Genomic DNA, 5000 nt, shown 5'->3' with positions numbered 1-5000 from the left:
GATGTGGTGTGGTGTGGCGTGTGTTCAACTATCCACACGCTCTGGTACCTCCTTGAAACTGATCAAATTGAACTCCAGTCACGGTAACCTGGGTGCGTGTGCAGCGTACATTGAACTGTCGAAAAGAATCGTTCGTTCTTTTGCTTAGCGTCTATCCACATTTGTGATTTCATCAGACGAAAATCTATCATCTCCCCCACCCCACCCATGCCTTAAATTATCACAACTTTCCCTGTTTCTCTCTCCTCAATTAGCATTTTAAAAAAAAGAGAAGAACAAGTAAAAAAAAGAAGGATATAAATAAAACATAATGACTAGTCAACCAGTACAGTTACAACAAAGAACCATTTGGGCTCCAAATTAAACTCTGAACAATTTCGAACACTTGTTGATTATCATATAAGACATTTCTAATGGAAGCAGAGAATTTTACCGAACGAGCCACCTGTTACGATGATTGTTTGTTCCGCTATCAGTCATGGTCAGTATGATATGACTGTCATGTGACCGTCATGACAGATTGGTTTGGAAGCTGGTTCTCTCCCGGTCCGATTCTGTTCGTCTGTGTACTGTGTTTTCTGTTCCTTCGTCTCTGTGTGTATACATTGTTATTTAAACGTGTCTGTGTTCTGTCTCTGTTCAGCTGCCATATGAGCACCGGACTCCTCGTCCCTGATATAACATCAGAATCCCGCTGAATTGTAGTACAATATTTGAAATGATCTATATCAACACTGTGGATATGTATACTTGGTCTCGTATTTCTGCATCCTTTCCTGTCTACCCACCTGTTCTCCATGTATGTGTGTGTGTGTCTGTGTGTATAGGTGTGTCTGTGTGTATCTGTGTTGGTGGCGAAGGGTGAGTTGGGGAGCGTGGGGGGGGGGGGGGTATAATTCATGAAAGCGCATGCGCGCGTTTCGTACATATTATGCCGTTTTAGCACGACCAGTAACTAACATACAACGCGAAAAAAAAGAAAAAGAAAAAAAAAGAACACACACACACGAAGGGTTCGAGTTTTCTGTCCTTTATCTTGAACCCAGATTGTCCAGTTTACCAGCAGCTGCGTGATAACTGGTGACCATACCCATACACGCATGCAGCTTGATAATCGAGTTGATTATTAATCCCGAAACTGGATCCGTGGCAACGAGACGTGGCGTTTTTTTTTGTTTTTTTTTATTTTTTTTATCTGGCATCTGTTGGCGTGGTTGTGTCTACACACACACACACACACACACACACACACACACACACACACACACACAGCCAGGTCTGTGTAACACAGTAACAGGAAACTTTTTTTTTGCCAGCTGCCTGAAAAATCAGGATGAATATTATCAAGCATAAGGTGGTATTCCCATGATGTGTTCCTTCTGTGAGTTCTTCGAGGAATATGTCTGTCATAGTGTTATTAGTATTATTATTGCTAATTATGATTATGATAATTTATGTTCTACCCCATTAGGGGGGATGGGTGGGTGGGTGGGGGGGGGGGAGGGGTGTGTGTGACATCTCAGAATCATGGATTTAGTGTACGTGCCAGCTATCTGGGCTCATAATTTCGTGTCAAACTCGTCTCGGCTTCTGTCTCTGTCTGCACAGCTCGCGTCATTCGGTTCAATGATGCGAGTTTTTGTTCGTGAAACTGATTTTTTTTGTTTTTTTTTTTAAACTGTCTTAATGGGTTACCTGTTGTATGATACAGCATAAAGCATGCTTGTGTTTTGTTTTCTGGATAATTAATTATGGATATAATAAATATGGCTGTGTTTACTACAACAGACAATTCCTTGATAGCTCCCTCAACTTTCTTCCCGCGCCGCCGCACCCGGCAAAAACACGTCCCAAGGACTCTTTGTTTCCTCAATAGTTCACAGTCCCTCAACTCTGTTTCAGTCCTCAACAGTTAACGTTCCCACCCAGTCCTGTTTATTCAACAGTTCACAGTCCTTCAACGATCTTTCCTCAACAATTGACGTTTGGTGTCATATACTGTACCATGTCAAACTGATGCAAACTAGGCCTATGGTTTGCTCTGTTTGGCCAAAGTTCACAGTCCTTCAACGATCTTTCCTCAACAATTGACGTTCCCTCAGTTCTGTTTATTCAACAGTTCACAGTCCCTCAGCTATCTTTCCTCAACAATTGACGTGTCCTCAGTTCTGATTATTCAACAGTTCACAGTCCCTCAACTATCTTTCCTCAACAGTTTACGTTCCCTCAGTTCTGTTCATTCAACAGTTCACAGTCCCTCAACTCTGTTTCCTCAACAGTTTACGTTCCCTCAGTTCTGTTTACAGTCAACAGTTCACAGTCCCTCAACTCTGTTTATCTGCTGTGAGGCACGTTCACCGAACACGGGACCCAATCCCTGTGCAGTAGCAAGATAACTTAAAACATTTATCAGTGTGCCCACCTGCGCTGATTTTTGATTATTGTGCACCATATTCAGCGTACGCACGAACACACACACACACACACACACACACACACACACCACACGTACGCACACACATACACGCACGCACGCACGCTCTCTCCCTCACACACACACACACACACAAGATGGCATGGGTCACGGCGAGACCATTGACCTACATCATCACATCTCAGTGGTCAGAGACTCACTCAGTGTACTCTGTACTTTCATATGTGTGAAACTGCATGTTTGGTGCATTTCTGTTATGCATGTGTGGGTGTATGTGTGAATGTGTGTCGTCATATTTTACATTCATTCGCTTAATTATCACCATTGTTGTCTTATTTATTTATTTATTTATTTTTTATTATTATTATTTTATTAGTATTACTATTATTATTACTACTACCTTTTTCTATATTATAATTATTATTTATTTATTTATTTATTTATTTATTTATTCATTCATGTAAGCTTATCTATTATTTATTCCCCCCCCCCCCCCTTTTTTTTTCAAGGCCTGACTAAGCGCGTTGGGTTACGCTGCTGGTCAGGCATCTGCTTGGCAGATGTGGTGTAGCGTATATGGTTTGTCCGAGCGCAGTGACGCCTCCTTGAGCAACTGAAACTGAAACTGAAACTCACTCAGTGGTTTTGGACTTGCCGTCACTGCCTCATTGCTCTTACCTTCTCCCCTTCCCACCCCCCTCCCCCCTCCGCCCTCCTCCACTCTCCGCCCCCCCCCCCCCCCCCCTCGCCCCCTTTCCCTCCACTTTCTTGCTATCACTTTCCCTGTCAGTTCCGTCACATCGATGGCTTTTGAGAGTGGTTTCGATTCGACATAGCAGGGTTTTGGAAGGGGATGTCCCTTTCTCCTTTTGTAGAGGATGTCTCGGTATGTGTGTATGTCTGTCCGTCTGTCTGCCTGTCTTTGTATCTTTCTGTCTCTCTTACACACACACGCGCGCGCGCACACGCACACACACACACACATACGCACGCACGCACACACACACACACACACACACACACACACACACACACACACACACACACACACACACACACACACACACACACACAGGGAGAGAGGCAGACAGATAGTACACACACAGACAACTTGATTTCCGATCCCAGTTTAGTTGAGTACTTTTCAAGTCTCAGTATTCTCTGCCAGTCCGTCCGTCCGTCCGACATCAGACAGAACTCCATACTACTGGGTCGTTCTCTGTAAACACAGAGCCCCCCCTCACACCCCACTACTACCCCCCCCTACCCAACAAAACACGGCCACCACCAACAGCACCCACACCCCTCCTGACCTACACCTACCTCCCCCCCCCCACACACACACACCACCTCCGCTTCCCTGATGCCTTCATCTTCCCCTTCCTTGTATTATAATTATTATTTATTTATTTATTTATTTATGTAAGCTTATCTATTATTTATTCACCTTTTTTTTTCTTTTCCTCAAGGCCTGACTAAGCGCGTTGGGTTACGCTGCTGGTCAGGCATCTGCTTGGCAGATGTGGTGTAGCGTATATGGATTTGTCCGAACGCAGCGACGGCCTCCTTGAGCTACTGAAACTGAAACTGAAACTGAAACTGCCCTCCCCGGCACCCATATCCCCCTACTTCCCTATCTCCACTTCCTTCTCTGTCTCTCAACGTCTCTCTCTGTCTCTCCCTGTCTCTCTCTCTCTCTCTCTCTCTCTTTCTATCCTGTCTCTGTCTGTCTGTCTGTCTCCTCTCTCCTGTCTCTGTCTCCTTTCTCCTGTATCTGTCTCCTCTCTCTCTTTCCTGTCTCTGTCTCCTCTCTCCTGTCTCTCTGTCCCCCTCTCTCTCTTTCCTGTCTCTGTCTCCTCTCTCCTGTCTCTGTCTCCTCTCTCCTGTCTCTCTCTGTCCCCCTCTCTCTCTTTCCTGTCTCTGTCTCCTCTCTCCTGTCTCTGTCTCCTCTCTCCTGTCTCTCTGTCCCCTCTCTTTCCTGTCTCTGTCTCCTCTCTCCTGTCTCTGTCCCCTCTCTTTCCTGCCTCTGTCTCCTCTCTCCTGTCTCTGTCCCCTCTCTTTCCTGTCTCTGTCTCCTTTCTCCTGTCTCTCTCTGTCCCCCCCCTCTCTCTCTTTCCTGTCTCTGTCTCCTCTCTCTTGTCTCTGTCTGTCCCCGTCTGTCCCTCTTTCCCCCCTCTCCCTGTCTGTCTGTCTGTCTGTCTGTCTCTCTCTCTCTCTCTTGTCTCTGTCTGGCCCCCCCTCTCTCTCGTCTGGTGAATTGGCCCATTTTATCACCCTTCCCCCTTTTGTCAGTGAAAGGGCTGATGGCCTTCACAATTAAACTTGTGTCACTGTCTGTGTCAGTCTGTTTATCAGTCTGACTGTCTGTCTGTCTGTCTCTCACTCTTTCTCTCTCTCTTACACACACACGCGCGCGCGCACACACACACACGCACGCACACACTCGCGCGCGCGCGCGCGCGCGCTCACACACACACACACACACACACTCCATCCGGTTTGCTTGCGGTGTGTAGTTGGAAGATGAGGAAAACCCAGGACCTGTGTCAGTGTCTCTCTCTGTCTC

The 5000-nt window shown here is 46.1% G+C and overlaps 1 protein-coding gene across 2 annotated transcripts in view; it reads left to right on the top strand.

Annotated features, from left to right (window-relative positions):
* The window catches only part of LOC143293432 (uncharacterized protein ZK1073.1-like), a 92919-nt gene that overhangs the window by 38749 nt on the left and 49170 nt on the right, over positions 1 to 5000 (top strand). The gene's annotated exons all lie outside the window — the stretch shown is intronic.

Source organism: Babylonia areolata, chromosome 19 (genome assembly GCF_041734735.1).
Source record: "Babylonia areolata isolate BAREFJ2019XMU chromosome 19, ASM4173473v1, whole genome shotgun sequence".
Taxonomy (NCBI): Eukaryota; Metazoa; Mollusca; class Gastropoda; order Neogastropoda; family Buccinidae; genus Babylonia; species Babylonia areolata.
This window is presented reverse-complemented; position numbering and strand designations above follow the sequence as displayed.